General features: G+C 37.5%; 1 protein-coding gene and 1 long non-coding RNA gene across 7 annotated transcripts in view; one reads left to right on the top strand and one right to left on the bottom strand.

Moving 5' to 3' along the window:
* SSH2 (slingshot protein phosphatase 2) overlaps positions 1-19,251 on the bottom strand; it is a 251,276-nt gene that overhangs the window by 88,671 nt on the left and 143,354 nt on the right. The window contains exon 1 of one of the 6 annotated variants that reach the window (XM_086686419.1): positions 14,764-16,435. The exons of the other annotated variants lie outside the window; for them this stretch is intronic. The gene's annotated coding sequence lies outside the window, so the exon portion shown is untranslated. Of the gene's footprint in view, positions 1-14,763; positions 16,436-19,251 lie in introns of those variants that run through there. 6 annotated transcript variants of the gene reach the window in all.
* Positions 3,953-18,602, top strand: LOC147574159 (uncharacterized). Its single transcript, XR_015243959.1, has 4 exons — positions 3,953-4,489; positions 4,810-4,910; positions 5,670-5,728; positions 18,485-18,602. It is a non-coding gene; the product is annotated as an uncharacterized LOC147574159 (long non-coding RNA).

Genomic DNA, 19,251 nt, shown 5'->3' with positions numbered 1-19,251 from the left:
ACCAGAAATACTTTACCCAATATTGCTTCTCTTTACACTCATCACATAGGTTGTGACTATTCGTTGAAGAACACACAATATTCAGCCTTTACAGTAATATTCCTAGTTTTTCTTAAGCAAATTCCATTTCTGGAATATCTACTCCAAGATTATTATGAGAGTGAGAGAGATGGGGGGGGGGGGAGAGAGAGAGAGAATGAGAATTCAAGAGGCTGCACAATCCTTCTCAATAGTGAGAAAATGTTAGCTCAGGATCTTTCAGAGTTGGGAAATCATGAGTGATTGTTTAAAAATGGATAAATGAATCTCACTGGTAAGGTCAAAAAGCTTAAAAAGAGTTCTGACTTGGGGTGCCTGGGTGGCTCAGTTGGTTAAGCGTCCGACTTCGGCTCAGGTCATGATCTCTCAATTCATGAGTTTGAGCCCTGCATCTGGGCTCTGTGCTGACAGCTCAGAGCCTGGAGCCTGCTTTGGATTCTGTCTTTCCCTCTTTCTGTCCCTCTCCCACTCCCACTTGGTCTCTCTCAAAAATAAACATAAAAAAATTTTTTTTAAATTAAGAAAAAAAGAGTTTTGACTTAATTTCTAAGTCAAATGCCTGTGACAGTCTATTCCAGGTTCTTAATTTGGGGCATGAGAAGGGATTGGGAGGGAATGTCACTAGATTCCTTTGACAGTTTGATGAAAGCTATGGCCTCTCCTGCAGAAAAATAAATGTATTAATCATATACAAACCCACTTTTGCATGTGATTTCAAAGTATCCATGAATTTCTTAGTCTAAAACTCTGGATTAAAGGAACCTGGTAATTGCTTTAAAAAAACTATGGGCAGCTGAGAATTAACAGCCTCCCCACTATTACCCCTCATCTTTTAGCAGCTAACAACTCCACTTTAACAAGAGGCAAACACTGAGTGATCAATGCTTGGATTTAACTTTGAAACCAAAGGAAACACACATCAATAGATAAAGTTTGGGACTTTCTAAGGGTCTTTTTTTATTAATACTTTGGACTCTTTCAATTCTAAAGCACACAACAGGCAAATCGAATGAAAAGATCCTCTATCTCTCCCCACTACGCTGCCCCCATTTCTCCCCATTTCTGAAAAATCCCTCTCCGACAAACACATTTAAATTACAAAGATCCCCAAGCATTAGGTGAAACTTCACTCACTGAACCCCTGAAGTACTAGATATAACAGAATTTCAGTACAATAAAAAATTCTGGACAAGATTTTGAAATTCATTAAAGTTGAATCAGACCAGCAAATGAGACTTTACATTTCTTAAACCTGATGGATGCTCCAGAAATTTTAACAGCTACCCAGAGCATGCCATTCCATGTACCATGCTGCTACAGTACTTATTTTCGAGGAGTGTGAGAAATCTAGTATCACTAATACATTAAACATTGCTTTATTATGGTAAGTGATTCATCATGAAGGAAATGACTAGGTTTTGAACTTTATTGATCTTATGATTTTATAATCCATGTTACACGGGAAAGGAGATTAAATGCAAAGTGTAACTGTTACTATAAAGGTTAATGTTTATCACAGTTAACAATCCTCCTCTATTGCCGTTATGTTCATAAATGCAGTGGCCTCATATTGTTTAGGTGATTTTTTTATACCTAGAAATTGATTTATACAATACACCAAATATTTACACTTCAGTCTGTGGCTCAAACAATGATTTATCAGGTTGCTGACCATTTTTTCTAAAATAGGATCGCCTACTCCCAGCTTACTTTTCATCTCTTTGTACTGCTTTTTCTTTACAGCTAATTTATTATTTTTTTAATTTAATTCCAAGTTAGTTATCATATAGTATAATAATGATTTCAGGAATACAATTTAGTGATTCATCACTTACATATAATGCCTAGTGCTCATCCCAACAAGTGTCCTCCTTAATGCCCACAGCCCATTTAGTCCATCCCCCCCACCCAAAACCCCTCCAGCAACCCTCAGTTTGTTCTTTGTATTTAAGAGTATCTAATGGTTTGTCTCCCTGTTTTTATCTTATTTTTGCTTCGCTTCCCTATGTTCATCTGTTTTATTTCTTAAATTCCATACACGAATGAATCATTTTGTCTTTCCCTGACTTCTTCTGCCTTGCATAACACACTCTAGTTTCATCTATGTTGTTGCAAATGGCAAGATTTCATTCTTTTTGATCGCTGAGAAATATTCCATTGTGTGCGCACGTGCGCACACACACACTCCACATCTTTATCCATTCATCAGTGGATAGACATTTGGACTCTTTCCATAATTTGGCTATTGTTGACAGTTATAGCTAATTATTAATAATAATTTATTTACATGAAGGAATGTAAGCTCTAAGAGCTGAGACTTGAGTCTTTTTGGATCACTGATGCATTCCCAGTGCCTAAAACATTATAGGTCATCAATAAATGAATGAAAAGATATTTACTAAGTACAGATTTGAAACAGAGGCAACCATGGCACAGCACAAAAGCATGGGATATGAAGTTACAAGATTTGGATTTCAGTCACTGCTATTGCACTTATTGTTTATAGAACCTTGAACAAGTCACTTATCTCTTTGAATCTCAATCTCTTTCCTTTAAAATGATGCTAAAATATTACTGCACAGGGTTACTGCAAGTATTACAGAAAATAACAGAAGTAAAAATGTGTTGCAAATATTCGTGATTGTATCTAAGAAGTTATTCTTGGAAAACTGGCAGAAAATTCTGTAAAACAGATCAATCTCGAGAAAGCAAGTTATCTCAAGTCACCTTATCCTTGGTCTTGCAGAACTGTAGAGGGAGAATGAAGTAGTGAGAAAGCCCTGAGTTAGAAAAGATGGGCTTGAACTTCACTTACCAGCTGGCTGACCTTGAGAAAATCTCTTAACCTAAGCCTTAATTTTCTAATCTATAAAATGAGGGAAAAATACTGCCTCAAAAGTGTAATTGTTTTATTCAAATGTTCCATTAATTATGAAAGCACTTTTAGAATATAATTATTTAGAAATAATTAGAATATAATGCAGAATATGTGTTTTTATTAAAACCAATTAACTGGCATTCCTTAAAGAAAATCCTAATCTTATTTGTTCCACCAGTCAAATAGAAGGTTGTATTATTCAAGAATGTGATCACATAGACTACAGGCAGAAGTATACCTACTCCCAATTCTTGCTGCGGGCTCTCCAACTTTGGTGAGAGGATGGAACACAACAGATAATGATAGAATAGGAAGACAGAGGATGGGAAGAGAAAACAGAGATTCAGAAAGACGTGAATAAGTAGCAAAGCTCTCATCAACTACAGGTCTATTTAATTTCACATCCCACAGGCAGGGCCAACTTCAGGGATGTGTGATCTGTGCATCTGCACAGGGTAGGAGCTCGCAGGGGCCCTGTACTTGGTTTAATGCTGTTGTCGCTGTCTTGAAATTCTCAGTTCTTTTTGAACAAGTGGTACCACATTTTCATTCTGCACTAGGCCCTGCAAATTATGTGGCTGGTCCTGCCCATAATCTTTCCACTAGAGGACAAGAACAATAGCTTAGTCTCAATGACTCTGTATACAGGAATCACTGCTAACTTAAAGGGCATTCACTAAAAAGGAGACCTTAAAACATGTTGGTGATCACGCATTTATAATACTTGAAGTATTTTGAAGTGAGCAAAATACTTCTTAGAAGCCAATTTAATTAAAAAGCATTAGTCCCAATTAGAAATACAAACGCCATATGCCTTTCCTATTTTTGTGCTCCATCACATCCTAATAATGAGCCAAAATGTGATGAGTAAATGGAATACCTGAATCTAATCAAATTGACTTTCCATTCTGAAATCCAACAAAAGACCCTATAATGTGGATTGTCTTTGGTTTTGATTTGATATCTGCTATCTCACAGTAAGCCAAGTAACATTACCACAGAAATCATCTCTGGAATGATATCCTTAACACAACCCAATTCAATGAAATCACACCCTTTAAATAATGTTTTGTTTATTTCTGCTCCTGCTGACTACAGACAGTTGGTGACTGTTTTTCCTTGACTGAAACGGAAAGGCTGAAGCTGATGAACTGAACATTTCCCAGGCTGCAATTCAGTTTTTGATGTCTGCAGGCCAAAAACATGCCTTTTCCTCTGAAATCCAGACTGAGCCTATACTAGTCCATTTTGACCTTTAGATTCCTTATCAGTCACCTTTGGTCTCTGACAGTGGTTGGACAGGCCAATCAACAGAGGTCCACTCTCCATGAACAAAGGCTGGTTATGTAAAAGAGGTGAGCTGTGGGCAGAGATACGATCTGAAGAGAAGGTGCTGAACTCATCCTCTGTGTTCCAGCAGCATGTCCAGGACTGCTGTCACTACAAAAAGTGAAACTTCACCCAAAAACATTTTCTCTGCTGGTGATTTAAACCCACACCTTCATTAAGGAAGCAGCTGGATTTCAGAGAGAGGCAGGCAACCACCAATACTGAAACCAGCATGCAACTGTGGTCTGTACTCTTAACATTCCTTTCTCTTTCCTTTTTTTTTTTTTCCCCCGTTAAGTCTGCCGGAGGACCCCTTGGTTACTATATATATACACACATATAGATATGTCGGTGACATTTCAAGGTTAAGATTCTTTTTTTTTTTTTTTTTTTAAGTTTATTCATTTATTTTGAGAGAGAGAGAGAAGGCACAAATTGGGGAGGGGTGGGGGGGAGGGGGAGAGGGAGAGAGAGGGAGAGAGAGAGAGAGAGAGAGGGAGAGAGAGAGAGGGAGAGAGAGAGAGAGAGAAAGAATGAATCACAAGCAGGCTTCACACCATCAGCACTGAGTTCAACGTGGGACCGGCACCCATGGACCCTGAGATCATGACCTGAGCTGAAGCCGGATGCTTCATTGACTGAAACACCCAGGCGCCCCATCAAGGTAAGATGCTTTAAAAGCTTTAGGAAATACACCTTTTTCCTTTCTCCATTACTCAATACTCATAGAGACTCTAAGATGAAAACTTTTATTCCAAGAATTTAGCAGTTTGTTCCCTAAAAACGTTAACCTCCTCAACTCTGAGAAATACATCCACTGCTTCCTATAGATAGAGTCTGGAAATTCTAACTTCATCAGTTAGAACTGTTTACAAACTAATGTGTTTGATCATCTTTTTAAATTTCACTATCCCTAGAGTAAAATGGTACTACTGGAAATCTCAATGCTGTTTAACATTTCCTAAACAGAAAACAACGAAATGTTGCTCAAGGTCTGAATTAATTTGCTGCAGGATTCTAGGTAAGCTGGATTTCTCTGAAATCCAGCTGCTTCCTGTAAGTTTATCTTTGGGGTCTAAAATTCTCTAAGTCAAAAATGGTGATGATTTTAGAATAAAATGAAAAAGTGGGGAGCCAACTAAAATTCGCAAATGCTACATATATACTCAACAACAGCTCAGGATAATTAGTTTATTTTGACCTCTAACCAACAATAATGTATTGATAATACATTATTATTTCATCTTTCTATTAGTTCTACTCAAATAGTTCACAAATTAAAGCATTTTCCATTAGTGTTTAGGTATGAAATAGCTTCCTGATAGAAAAAGGCAAATGAGGATCAGTTTTTCTAGGTCTCTAAGTAGTTCAGATGAATTAATGAATAAAATTCTATTTATCTCAATTTCACTTATCATTTCAGGAGTGCTATGAAAATGAATTACCAAAACTGCTGGTGGCAGTGAGACTGGTATATTTCTGGTAAGCAAACTAGCAATCTATCAAAAGTCCTAGAAATAGGTATACACTTTGGTCTAGCGATCCCACAATTGAGCTTTAGGATAGTTCTTTTATGCAAAGATTGCATAAGACACGTGCAAAGATTTAGGCACAAGGATATTCATTCAGTGAGGCTTTGTTTATAACTGAAAAAAACTGGACATAATCAAAATGTGCAACAATAGGACAGAATTTGAATCAGTTCTATGGAAAACAAACAACTCTGAACAAGGATATGAGAGAAATGAGTTTGAGGACAATGGCAGGATGTTCGCAATATGCTAAGTGAAAAAATCAGATTACAAAGCAGTAGATAGAGGACAATCCCATTTTTAAAAGTATATACATATATAGAAAAAGCCTGGATGATGTTAATAGTAAGATCTTTAGGAGATAAGAATGAGCGTAATGCTTTTTGTGGGGGAAAAGGAGTGCTTTAGTATTTTCTGTTTTTTATATAATAAATGTACATTATCTGCAAATATTAAAAAAAAAATAACTGGGGCACCTGGTGGGTATCTGACTTAGAAACTAAGGAGCTGAACATTGCTTATAGAACACTAAATAAGTTGAGCCATTAATAGGCAACCAGACCATTAAACTGGTAACCAAGCCAATAAGAACAAGGGCAAATAGTTATCAGCACACTCCACCCCTTATAGCTCACTCTACTGTAAATATTACAAGCGCTCTGTGCCATGGGAACCACCTTGCCTACCACATGATGCTGATGTAATAATATCCAGAGCTAAGCACCTGGAGGAAGCAGAGAAAGGTTTTGCTTTGAATTACTTGAATGCATTTTTCTTTTTCTTTTCTCTTCTCTCTCTCCCCCCTTTTTAAACCATAAAGCTTCCACTAGCAGATAGTGTAATGATTTCTATTCTTATGCTGCCTGTGGGGATTTCACATTATGCTCCCAGCCACCGGTACTGATTCATTAACAGCCTTGTAAAATTGGCAGCCTTCCTAAATAAGCTATGTAAAGTCTGCAAATGTTACTGAGCTGTGTACTCAGTGGGTACTCAATAAAACTTGATAAATTCTGCCCATGATAGATCCAAAATATGCTCATAGCAATATCCCAAAGAAAATCATCAGTCTATACAAAAGCCTTTCTGGATTCTTCTGCTAACCACAAATCATTAATAGCAGTCCTTCACTGAAAAGTAACTATTGTAATATGGTGATAACATCCACCACATTCATCTTCCTTTTCTCTCACCACTCAAGTATCCTTTACCTCTGTTTATACAAATCAAGACATTTAAGACAGCAAGAAATAAAGGTCAGAGCCCCAGCTCAAATCCTACTGTAATGCCTTTGCTAACTGGCTCATTTACAATACCTTTCTGTCCTCTGAATACTTAACATTTGTACCATTCATCTGACACTTAGCACCTGTTAAATTGTTTTCTTAGTTATCCTTTTTTTTTTTTTTAATTTTTTTTTTTCAACGTTTATTTATTTTTGGGACAGAGAGAGACAGAGCATGAATGGGGGAGGGGCAGAGAGAGAGGGAGACACAGAATCAGAAACAGGCTCCAGGCTCTGAGCCATCAGCCCAGAGCCTGACGCGGGGCTCGAACTCACGGACCGCGAGATCGTGACCTGGCTGAAGTCGGACGCTTAACCGACTGCGCCACCCAGGCGCCCCTCTTAGTTATCCTTTTATTGACCAGTTCCTATATCTTCAACAGACTGAGCATCCTGATTGCAGAAGAACCATGTCTTGTGTTTCTTTGTATCTCCCACCCTTTGCCCAGAATAGGTGCAGTTATTACAATGATGCAAATGATAGGATTTTACCATCAGACAGGCTCACCACTCTGTATTCTAATTCTTACTCTTATATTTCAGCTTATGTCAAAAGAGCAAAAATATTAGCTACCATTTACTGAGTGCTTACTATTAGTAGTACTTCACACATATCACATTTAATCCAAATAGGTATTACAAGCTCCATTTTATTAATGAGGAAAATAAGGCTTACAGTGGTTATATAATACATTCAAGGTCACACAGCTCATAGGTGATGAAACTCTGAATGGGACTCTTACTATTAGCAACAAGAACAAATGGCAAGTAAAATCCTGAACATGTGACCAAGAGACCTTTTGAGACTTTTTAAAGAGAATATTTAAGGAATGGGATACTTTAAGAATTGACTGTGAGGGATGCCTGGGTGGTTCAGTTGGTTAAGTGTCCAACTGAGGCTCAGGTCATGATCTCGCAGTTCGTGGGCTTGAGCCCTGCATCAGGCTCTGTGCTGACAGCCGGAGCCTGCTTCAGATTCTGTGTCTCCCTCACTCTCTGCCCTTCCCCTGCTCACGCTCTTGTCTCTCTTTCTCAAAAATAAATAAACATTAAAAAAAAAAAAGAGTGAAATTTTATTGGGGATGGATAAACATCACAGAGGTGGGATGTCAAAGAAGTTCAGTTTCACATACTGTTTGTCCTATTCCATTCATCTCCTAGGAACAGAAATATACACTGAGAATTTATATTCTCCACAGATGCTGCAACTTTTCAAACTAAAGCACTCCGCAATAGAAAATAAAAAATTAATAATAATAGAAATTAAAATATTTTTGGTGTTGTGGGAATTTGGTATATCAACCTTAGGAGAAACATTGTACAGGTGACCAGTATGAACAGTATGGGTCTGAACTGCCTAAGTCCACTTATGTGCAGATTTTTTCAGCAAATATATTGGAAGGTATTTCAGAAAGCTGCAGCAACTTGAAAAAATTCACAGATGAACCATGCAGCACAGAAAAAGTCAGAAGTTATTATAAGAATATAGTATATAATACATATGACATACAAAATATATATTAATTGGCTGTTTATTTTATTAGTAAGGTTTCTAGTCAACAGCAGACTATTAGTAGTTAAATTCCGGGGGAGTTAAGTTATACACAGATTTTTCTATGAACAAGAGGGTCAATGCCCCAAACTCCTGCTTCGTTCATTCAAAGGTCAACTGTAATTCTAAGTCTTCTACATTTAAAAACTAAACTGTTACAACTAAACAAAACAAACAAATAAACAAACAAAACCAAAAAAACAACCCTAACACTCTAAAATACACTAACCCAGAGGTTTCTCTTAATTTGAAAGTAATTCGAGCCACTGGATTCTGTTGCTTTAACAGACATAACTAATGCCCAATCCCTCAGGTTACTAAAATAAGGATCACAATCCTCTAGAAACAGATTAATGCAGAAAACAAGAATTGCTCAATTTGCACAAACCTGCAAAAAATGAAGTGGGCCCGTATTTGCCCTTTGGTGTGTAACACTAGCAATCTATTTATAAATAATTTGCTACATCCTTTCCAAATCACAGGAACACCCAGAAATCCTTGATGTTCTTAGCACATTTCTTCAGGTTAAACCTAATTACATTACTGGCAGCAACATCCTGCACCATTCAACAAAGCAAAGTTAATTTTAACCCTGTCTTAAAGTAGTTAGGATACCAATTTTTTTTTCTTTCACCTTAGAAATTCAGAAACATTATGGGATAGCATCTACACCACTACTCTTTAGCATCAAGGCAGTTTAACATAATTAAGAGGACTCACAGTTACTGGAAAGACCCAAGAAGAGATGTGAGCAACATGATACATAGAAGTTTGGACCCTTCTATTACTCTGAGGTCCAACAGCTCTTGGAAACAGAGAATGACAACATCCTTAATTATTTAGCTTTGGGCAGTGGTTTCTCAGTGTTAGTCAAAAGGAATTGCTCAATTTCAGGAGTGATTACACATAAGCACACAAACAAAAAGCAGTAATTTAGGGGAAAAAATCCACTCTAGATTTATCAAAAAGAAATTTTGACTTGAATGTATTACAACCTCACCATTCCTGTTCATCTTCATTGTGCAGATTTACTCTTTAGTTAACCTGCTTAAGTAAGCATGTTTCCAGTAAAACCAAAGTTGAGAGCTCTCTTTGTTTTTTTTCTCCTTGGTTCCTAGCCAATTACTGCTCTGACTTCAAACACACACACGTGTGGATAAAGTCACATAAAATTATCACCACCAACGAAAACATAAATGTACCTTTATACTGTGACAGCAGATCATTAACCTTTCCTTCATATTTGAAGGCCAGAACACCTAGAAGATTCACTAGATGTAAATTTAGTTGATCATCTTTTAAAGGCATTACACTTTTTAAAAATTTTTATTTTTTGTTTGTTTTTATATTAGAGAGTGAGTGGGGGACAGGGTACAGAGAGTGAGAAGGAGAATCCTAAGCAGGCTCCACGCTCAGCAAAGAGCCTGATGTCGGTCTTGATCCCACAACCCTGGGATCATGAACTGAGCCAAAATCAAGAGCCAGACGCTCAACTGACTTGAGCTACACAGATGCCCCAAACAATCCGCTTTTTGAGGCTATCTTCTCTGCATAAGAATCTGATAACTGCAAAAAACAGTCGGTAGTAATTTAAAATCAAAGAAAAAGAAACATCCTATGCTTCTTTTAACTATATTAGTTTCTTTACCCACCAAAGAGAGAAAAAAAAGACCTTAAATTGCAAATAAATGCCTGGTTTCAATCCATTATCAATAATCAATTATTCTAATTATGTTTGTCCATTTCTGTAAAATACATGATTTAGATTTAAAAAATATCACGGAGGAGCACCTGGATGGCTCAGTCGGTTTAACATAATTGGCCAACTTTAAGTTGCCAACTTTAGCTCAGGTTGTGATCTCATGGTTTGTGAGTTTGAGCCCCACATTGGGCTGTCTGCTCTCTGCACAAAGCCCACCTTGGATCCTCTGTCCCCCCATCTCTCTGCCCATCCCCACTCATGTTCTCTCTCAAAACTAAATAAAACATTACAAAAAAATAAAAAAACAAAAAAACATCATGGATGAGGGGTGCCTGGATGGCTCAGTCTGTTAAGCGACTGACTCTTGATTTCGGCTCAGGTCATGATCTCAGGGTTTGTGAGTTCGAGCCCTGCATTGGGCTCTGCTTTGACAGTGTGGAGCCTGCGAAGGATTGATTCATTCATTCATTCATTCATTCATTCTCTCTCTCTCTCTCTCTCTCAAAATAAACTTAAAAAAATATCATGGATGATAACTATACTTATGCAATGAGAACAAAGAAATTTAAAAACTTGAAAGGCAAAAAAAAAAAATTCATAAAATTATAACAGAGAGTAGGACTTCTTGGTTCCAGGCTTGTCAAATACAGGTAATTTTTGCTAAAGAACTGTTTCAGAGCTAGAAAAAGATGGAAGGCTACACCTAAATTATTCTACAAATCAGACATAAGATGGACAAAGACTGTATCAAAGATTCAACAAATACTCAAAAGCAAAAATCGTAAACAATAGTAAACCAAATCCAGCAATCTCTTAACAAATAATGCAAATAGCATGTAAGGATGATTTAACTTAGTAACTCAATATAAGTTGCTGCACTACTGGCAAATGGGGGGAAATATTATCATTCCAATAGATGTCCAAAAATCACTTAAAAAGGGGCACCTGGGTGGCGCAGTCGTTAAGCATCCGACTTCAGCCAGGTCACGATCTCGCGGTCCGTGAGTTCGAGCCTCGCGTCAGGCTCTGGGCGGATGGCTCAGAGCCTGGAGCCTGTTTCCGATTCTGTGTCTTCCTCTCTCTCTGCCCCTCCCCCGTTCATGCTCTGTCTCTCTCTGTCCCCCAAAAAATAAATAAACGTTGAAAAAAAAAAATTCAGGGGCGCCTGGGTGGCGCAGTCGGTTAAGCGTCCGACTTCAGCCAGGTCACGATCTCGTGGTCCGTGGGTTCGAGCCCCGCGTCGGGCTCTGGGCTGATGGCTCAGAGCCTGGAGCCTGTTTCCGATTCTGTGTCTCCCTCTCTCTCTGCCCCTCTCCCGTTCATGCTGTGTCTCTCTCTGTCCCAAAAATAAATAAATGTTGAAAAAAAAAAATTGAAAAAAAAAAAAATTCAAAAATCACTTAAAAAAATTCAATAACTATACCTAAAAATCTTTGATTGGATATACAGCTGACCCTTGAACAATGTGGGGGTCAGGAGAACTGAGCCCCCATGCATTTGAAAATCTGCAAATAACTTCTGGCTCTCTGAAAACTTAATGTCTACTGTTGACTAGAAGCCTTACCAGTAGCATAAATAATCGATAATACATATTTTGTATACATATTCTATAGTGTGTTCTTACAATAAAGTAATCTAGACAAAAGAATGTATTAAGAAAATCCTAAGAAAATATATTTATAGTACTGATTATAAAAAAATCCATGTATAAGTGGACCTACAAAGATAAAATCCATAAAGTTCAATCCTCAACTTGAGAAATGGCCTATGCCAGAACCTACAGCACACAATACATCTGCTAACAAAACATAAGAAACATTCCTTTCACAGTGGAAAACAAGATAAAACCATTAGCACTGCTATTATTTAACATTCCACTAAAGCCCTAGCCAAAGCAATGTTTCAAATAAAACTCATTTACAGATGATATAATGATGCATGCAGAAAAGTAAAGAAAATCAACTTAAAAATCTATTGGATATTAGGACCAAGCAAGAGTTCAGCAAGGTGGTCTGATATAAAAGCAAATATAGAAATTTTTACTACACAGTTACAGTGACTAATTAGAAAATGTCGGGGCGCCTGGGTGGTGCAGTCGGTTAAGCGTCCGACTTCAGCCAGGTCACGATCTCGCGGTCCGTTGAGTTCGAGCCCCGCGTCAGGCTCTGGGCGGATGGCTCGGAGCCTGGAGCCTGTTTCCGATTCTGTGTCTCCCTCTCTCTCTGCCCCTCCCCCGTTCATGCTCTGTCTCTCTCTGTCCCAAAAATAAATAAAAACGTTGAAAAAAAATTAAAAAAAAGAAAATGTCATGGGAGAGAGCTCAAGAAATACATTAAAACAAGAGCAACAAAAACTTTAAGAAACATCCATGAATATACCTAATAAGAAATGTGTAACTACTATATGAGGAAAAGTAAAATTTAAATGAAAAGCATTTAAAATATAGTAAACACACACACCACATTACTCACTGGAAAGGCTCATTTCATAAAGCTGTTAATTCTCTCCAAAACCAGTTCAGTGCAATTTCAGTCAAAATCCAAATAGGATTTTTGTTTGTTTATTTATTTGGGGGAGAGAGAAAGAGTCCCCCGGGTTTATGCAAATGAGCAGGGGAGAGGAAGAGAGAGACTCCCAAGTAGGCTCCAATAGGGAAGAGCCCCATGCAAGGCTTCACCTCAGTAACTGTGAGATCATGACCTGAGCTGAAATCATCAAGATACTTAGCCAACTGAGCCACCCAGGAGCCCCCTTAACAGGATTTTTTTTAAAGTGGAAATTGACAAGGCGTTTCTAAGACATTTGGAAATAAAGTAAGAATAGCTGATACATTAAAACATAATAACGAGGCAAGCCTTGCCATACAAGATATCAAAATACACACTAAATTCCTATAGTAAGTACACGATGTGGTATTGGTGTATGAATAGAAAAACTATCAATAGGACTTAATTGTACAGAATCAACTCCAAATATCTATTAGAATTTAATATACAATAACTGTAGTGTTTCAAATCAGCAAAGTGAGAATGGACTAAATAAATGATACTGGGATAAATGACTATCCATTTGAAAAAAAGGTAAAGTCAACACCCCATCTCACATTATAAATTCCAGATATTTTAAAGAGTGAAATACTTAAAAAGTATGGACTTATTAGAAAAAACATAAAAGAATACTTTTATAATCCTGAAAGTGGGTGGGAAGCGTTTTTAAAACAAGATATAAAACTCTGAAGTCCTAAGAGAAAATATCAGATTTTATTAAATAAATATTAAAAACTTTTAGGAGCACTTGGCTGGCTCTTTTAGAGCATGCAGCTCTTTTTTTAATTGTATTTTTGAGAGAGAGGGAGAGAGAGGGAGGGAGAGAGAGAACGAATGAACAAGCCAGGGGAGGGGCAGAGAGAGAAAGAGATGGAATCTGAAGCAGGCTCTAGGTTATGAGCTGCCAACGCAGAGCCCCGTGCCTTGCTCGAAATCACAACCCATGAGATCTTGACCTGAGCAGAAGTCAGATGCTTAACTGACTAAGCCACCCAGGTTCCCCTGAGCATGCAACTCTTGATCTCAGGGTCACAAGTTCAAGCCCCCTCTTGGGTGTGGAGATTACTTAAAAATAAAACCTTAAGAAAAAAAATTAAAAACTTTCATTTTTTAAGTTTTTAATGTTTTTATTTTATTTTTGAGAGAGAGACAAGAGTGTAAACAGGGGAGGGGCAGAGAGAGAGGGAGACACAGAATCCGAAGCAGGCTCCAGGCTCTGAGCTGTCGGATCAGAGCCTGACGTGGGGTTAGAACTCACAGACTGTGAAATCATGACCTGAGCCAAAGTTGGACGCTTAACCGACTGAGCCAGCCAGGCGCCCCTAAAAACTTTTATAACAAGATGAAAAATTAAAAGACACATAATAAACTGGTAGAAAGGGTTTTGGGTTCTTTTTTTTTTTTTTTGGCTACATATTAAGATCATGTGGAGTACATCAAAAAGAAACAAATACCAACAGAAAAATAGTCATAAGTACAAACATGCCAATTACAGAAGAAAAGTGAAAAAGACCAATAAAAAAATATAAAAGGATACTTAAACCTCTATAGTAATAAAGGAATTGCGAATAGAGAAATATTTAAGAGCAGGCCCTGGAGTCTGAATGCCTATGTTTGCACCCTGGCTATATAATATTATACAAGTAACTCAACATCTCTGTGCCTCTCATCTGTAACTGAGGAGAATATCTAACTCATAAGAAAAAAGAAAGATAATATGAATAGTATTCAAAATAATGCCTAGTACATAGTAAGAGTTCAATAACGTGCTATTTAATGTTATTAATTAGTATTATCAGGATTGGTGAAGGTCTATTCCTACAGCTGGTAAAAGCAAATTAGCAAAGCCTTTTTTGAAGGCAATTTGGCAGTATGTATCAAATTTTTAACATATACATACCATTAGACCCAGAAATTCCACTGCTACAGATTTATCTAAAGAAATGTTTCCATATGTATACAAAGATAGCAGTCCAGTACAGCAGTGTAGGAGCTCTGTGTTTTGAGACAGGAAATGCTGGTTCTAGTTTCAGTTCTGCCAATAACAAATCATGTAACTGCTATGCAAAAATCACTGCACCATTTCAATTTTTTTTTTAGTTTATTACTTCATAAAATGTGGATGAGGACTTGCTCAATCTGCCTCAGAGGAATACTTTAAGGATGTTGTTGCCAAGTGCAGCCCCTGGACCAGCATCATCTAGGAACTTGTTAGAGATACAAAACACCTTTCAGTTTCACAAAAAGTTACATTTTGGATAATTATCTGGATATGCTCTCCTGTTGTTAAACTTGAGCTTTAGAAAGCATCCATGTATAGCTTCGAAATCAAACTCATATATGAAATCAAATACTAAATACAAGTATTTTAGGTCAAGGATAAAAAGCTCAAGGTAACCCATTTCACAATCAAGCAATGTTTCAAGCACTTAAGTTCCAAGATTTCTGATCAGAGGTTTTCATAAAGGGAATACTGTTTTAATGGTAGCCTCTGTCAGCATTTTGTCTAATAATTCTTGATCTTTTTCTGATTTTTGGTAGGCACAAAAATAGCCACCTATTTGATACGTTGTTTGGCATATACCAATAATGCTAGAAGACCCCTTGCTTAGTGGCCACCTCTCAGGGATTGAATGTTGGCCCTCGAAACATAACATAGGCTCCCATATTTTTCAGAAATTCTAATTTCTCTTTTATTAAAAAAGTATGTATAGACTCTTAAAGGGCATGTAACTTCTCATGATTATTTGAGAAGTCTGATTTAAGACTCCTGAAATTTGATCCTATGATGCTCTGGGTTGCTCACATATTTTTTTTTCTAGTAGGATTTAAGCTTATGGCAGGGACTATTCTTAGTTTCTGGAGTGAATTTAATCACTTCTTAATGTTCTTCATTGATACTTCAAAATTAACCCCCTATTTGGTGAGTTTTATGCAATGACAAAGGGAGACCATAATCTAATAATGATGATATAATTTCCAGTAAAATACAGTAATACCCTAGTTATTCTCTAATTTCATCTATATATAACAGTTGAAACTCAAGAAATTAGTATGAACCTGTGAAATCACCAAAAAGGTATCTAAACACCATACTCCAAAGGTCATGAACTTTCTCCATTGGAGAGCCCCAAGGATCTCAGTCTGTTATGCTAGCCTTTTTCCTCCGACACAATTCTCATAGCATTTGTTACTTGGTTTCTAAACCCACAGCAAATCCCAGGCAGCAAATAAGAACAGAATAAAAATTCATGAGTGGGTTCTCAGCAGTGACAAGAGAATTATCTGGCTAAGAGTACACTTGTGTCAAGGTATCCCCTTCCCCAAACATACACTTCAAATTTTTTTTTGAGTCAGTCTCCACTTATGATCCTAAATCTTAATCTTTTAGTTACTCCCACTAGTCGCTATTTATGTATCTGGCACCACCAGGGAAATGCTCACACCAATTGAGCTTTACATTATCAAGCCTTAGAAATAATAACTTCCCTTTAGGAAAGAGATTAACTTTTTATAAGATCACATTAGAGAATCTAATTTTAAAAATATATTTATCTACACAACATTTTCATATGACCTTAAGGAGTTCACTTTTTTTAAGTCTATATTTATTTTGAGAGAGACAGCACAAGTGGGGAGGAGGGAGGGAGGGAGGGAGGGAGGGAGAGGGGGAGAGAGGGGGAGAGAGGGGGAGGGAGGGAGAGAGGGGGAGGGAGAGAGGGGGAGGGAGAAAGAGAGAGAAAAAGAGAGAAAGAGAGAGAGAGAGAGAATGAATATCCCAAGCAGGCTTCGTGCCACCAGTGCAGAGCCCTACGCAGGACTCAAACTCACCTGCTCATCTGCTCAAATGACCTGAGCAGAAACCAAGATCCAGACACTCAACCAACTGAGCCACCCAGGTGGCCCTAGGAGTTCAGTGACCTTCTAAAGCCAATCCATAAAACTCTAGGTGACCATGGATCCCAAATTAAGACCTTCTACATTACATGCCAAAAATGTGTGTTTCAACAGAATTTTTGGTATTATTTTTATCAGAATGACCTCTAAAGATTCTTAAATAATGATGAACTGGGGAACACTATAAATGCAAAATAAAAATGATGGCTGGTGTAATCCTAATGAATATACTTTAGATGAAGTGAATTTGGATATTACATCTCTTATAAGAAAAAAGGGTAGCAAAAGACAAAAATTAAAGAGATATTCTGCAAATTCTTTAAAAGACTGTCTACGTTAGCAGCAAATCTTAGTGTAGCAAATACATTTTTTTACTGCTAAGTTGAAGATGTCAGCAGTTAAAGACAATTCGTAAGATTAAGTCTCAAAAGTGACCTTGCAACTCCTCAGAATATAATTTTTATAGTGGTTGAAAGCACCAGTCTAGGAAACGGCTCTGGATTCTAACGACAGTTTTATCATTTACTAGCTACATGGCCTTGAGCAATTAACATCTCTGAGTCTCAGTTTCATTGTCTGTAAATAGAACAAATTGGTTCATAGAGTTGCTGTTATGATTACATGAGACAATACACGTTAAACTCTTAGCACGGTGACAAGAGGTCAACAAATGGCAGGCATTTGTTAATTTCAATTAACTCATTTTTAATGTAGGTATTTATGGTTTGCAAAGTGTTACTGGCACATATGATCTCTTTTGATCCAACCTGGGGGTAGGAGCCTCATTTTACAGTGGAAGAAACTGAAGTCAAATGATTTACTCAAAGGCAATAATAAGTAGGAAAAGAAATTTGGGCTTAATTTGATTATACTAGGAACTAAAATGCAAAAGCTGAGAAGCTCTGCCTTTTAATGTTTTTTAAAAGTGTAGTTCAATATACATAAAATTTGCCATTTCAACCATGTTCAGTGGCATTAAATACATTCACATTGTTGCGTAATCATCATTCATCCCTAGAACTTTTTCTTCTTTAAAAAAAAATTTTTTTAATGTTTATTTGTGAGACAGAGAGAGACAGAGCATGAGTGGGGGAGGGTCAGAGAGAGAGAGGGAGACACAGAATCTAAGCAGGTTCCAGGCTCTGAGCGGTCAGCACAGAGCCCAACGCGGGGCTCGAACTCACAGACCCTGAGATCATGACCTGAGCTGAAGTCGGTTGCTCCACCGACTGAGCCACCCTAGTGTCCCTTTTTCTTCTTTTTAAATGAAATTCTATCAAACACAAACTCTCCATTCCCCCTCCCCCAAACTCCTGGGGATTTCTTTAGGTGCCTCAAGTGGAATCATGTGGTATTTGTCCTTTGTCATTGGCTTATTTCATTTAGAATAATATCTTCAAAATTCATTCTTGTTGCAGCATTTGTCAGAATTTCCTTCTTTTTTAAGGTTGAATAATACTCAGTTGTACTGCATACCACATTTTGTTTTATCCATTTATCTACTGACGGACATGTGGGTTGCTCCCCATGTTGTTTTGTTTTTTCAAAATATTGTCAACACTATTGATATTGGTTATCCAGTTTCTGATTATTCCCTCCTTTCCTTCTCTTTTATTCCATTTCTTTTTTTTAAGAAAAAAAATGCAAGTAAGTGGCTGATTTAATTCTGTAGAGTTGATATACACACCACTAAAACCACTTTATTTTGTGGCTATTTTTTGTAGGAGCTCCACCATGAATCAACACAAAGAAAAAACCTGAAACTCAAATGAGCTTAATTTGATTTGGTAGGAGAGCAAACCATCAATTAAAATAATAAATTATGTGCAACATTATAAATCACATGCTATTTTAGGACTTTTAATAAGAGATAGTGGAAAGTTTCTGTTGTTGGACATTAAAAAAAGTTTTTCAGGGTTGACCTGGGAGGGAGAAAGAAACATTCCCTAAGTATCCAAAAGTCTGGAAAAACCTCAGTAGCTGACTCTCCTGAAGCCACTCCGGAGTGAGTGCTAACACACTACAAGACCAAACTGCTGCTACACAAAGTAACCCTCGCCTTAACTGTGAGGCGAGATTAACCACAAGCTTCGGCACACAGTTCTCAGAAATAGCTCAACCACAATGGAAGGGAAGGACGACAACTCTAGAGACTTCAAAAAAACAGCGACGATTTAAGATGCGTTGAATCTTGTACTTTCGTGAATGAAGGTGTGCATGCAGGCTTGGATTTTGAGTACGTACTGGTACAAGGGGGAGATTAAAGGAAAAACAGCCAAATTACCGAAATCCAATTTTCTTAAATAATTCCAGACTACATACAGCCAGCGGGAGCGAAGAATGGACAGCCTTCTTTTGTGTGAACGGCTTTCGAAAAGAAACCTATAGTCACACGCAAATTTATTTGAAACAGCAACCCCAAAACAACAAACACGGGAGCTTGATCTCCAGCAGGACCCGCGAGGGAGTCCAAGCGTTTCCGGGCGACGGT

The sequence above is a fragment of the Puma concolor genome, chromosome E1, assembly GCF_028749965.1.
Source record: "Puma concolor isolate L17-30 chromosome E1, mPumCon1.1.hap2, whole genome shotgun sequence".
NCBI lineage: Eukaryota > Metazoa > Chordata > Mammalia > Carnivora > Felidae > Puma > Puma concolor.
This window is presented reverse-complemented; position numbering and strand designations above follow the sequence as displayed.